Raw genomic sequence first — 1,533 nt, forward strand, 5'->3', positions numbered from 1 at the left:
CCCAGCATCGTCCACAGCAGCTCGTGGCCCCGGCTCTAATGTGACAAAAGTGGGAGGAGTCTGGCTGTGGAGGGGCGGAGTCAGGTTCTCCTCCCCCGTCCTGGAAAGCTTGCTCTTATTTTTAGGTTCTGACCCGTGTTTACGTAACGAGTCACCGTAACAAGAATAGCTCCATCAATCTGCACCGAGGCAAACACTCTGGGACCAGAACTACAGCAGAACCAGGACCAGTCCCGACCCGGTTTTAGGGTTCAGACAAGAAAAACTAGATATAAACACGCTGCTGGAACCGGGACGGTACCAGGGTCCAGGAGGCCCAAACAGGCCTCACTGATCCTGATGGAGACGAAGATTCAGGAAAACGAGCGAAGAGTCATGAAGACGAGATCTGCAACACGTCAGACGGGTGCCTGAAGGTCGACATTTTGATGTTTGAACAGTAAAGATCAAAGGAAATGTTAAAGCTGCTGCCAGTGGCTCATTACGGTCACCATGGCAACCACAAAAACAAAGTTACATCATCACCTTCATGGACTAAACTGATCCACAAAGCCCCGCCTCCTTCATTGTTCCGTCCACTTTGTGCCCCATCATGATGCTACCACCACCGTGCCTGGCAGTTGGTTCTGAAAGTCTCAATTTGACTCTTCCAAATGTCCTTCCTGTCTCTGTGTCCAAGCAGCTCAACCTTTGTCCATCAGACTGTCATCCAGAAGACATTTGTTCTTATGGACAGCTGCAGGTTTCAGCCCAGTGGACAGAGACACTGTGGACAGAGACACCGTGGACAACAGGTTCTTGAGCCTTGGTGGCTCCTGGACATCAGAACCAGTTTCCTTCCATCTGGGGGGGGGGGGGGTGCTACAGATCAGACAGTCCTATAAATGGTTCCCTCTGCAGATGTTATGATACAATAATTAAATAATAATCTCTTGACCTCCAGCTGCTCCGCTCACGTTGCTTTCTGTGGTTTTCACATCAGCAGCTGGAAGGAGAACGACAGAAATCTGTCTTAATTATCAACAGCTGAGGCGGAGGTGTTAATGTTTTAGGCTGCAGTAAAAGTCTGAAGGGTTTTTGTTCTGAATAATTGGTCCGATGCATCAGGGGAGATACTGTTTGACCTCGTTATAATAATTAACTGACAGTTTTATCAGGTTTACGTTCACACAGATATTAGAAGCAGCAGCTAATTATTTCAGATGATCAGAGTCTGAAACATCTGTCCAGCTGTGCTGAAACAAACCGTTTGTTTTCTGCACGTGAAGGTGACCGCTGCTGAGGACGTGACTGTCTGCAGCATTCAGCTCCAGGAATTAGTCTGTTCCTGCAGACGCTGCTGAAATGACTCGGGTCAGACTATTATCTGAACGCTTAGAACAGCTGTTTTACGGCCCGTTTTTATCACCATGTTTCATTTTCTACTCCTCTCTCAGGTTTGTAAAAAAAACCAGATGAAAACCTGGATCAGGATCTGGATCAGGATCTGGACCTGGATCTGGATCTGGATCTGGATCTGGATCTGGATCTGGA

Source organism: Kryptolebias marmoratus, linkage group LG18 (genome assembly GCF_001649575.2).
Source record: "Kryptolebias marmoratus isolate JLee-2015 linkage group LG18, ASM164957v2, whole genome shotgun sequence".
In the NCBI taxonomy this organism is placed as follows: Eukaryota; Metazoa; Chordata; class Actinopteri; order Cyprinodontiformes; family Rivulidae; genus Kryptolebias; species Kryptolebias marmoratus.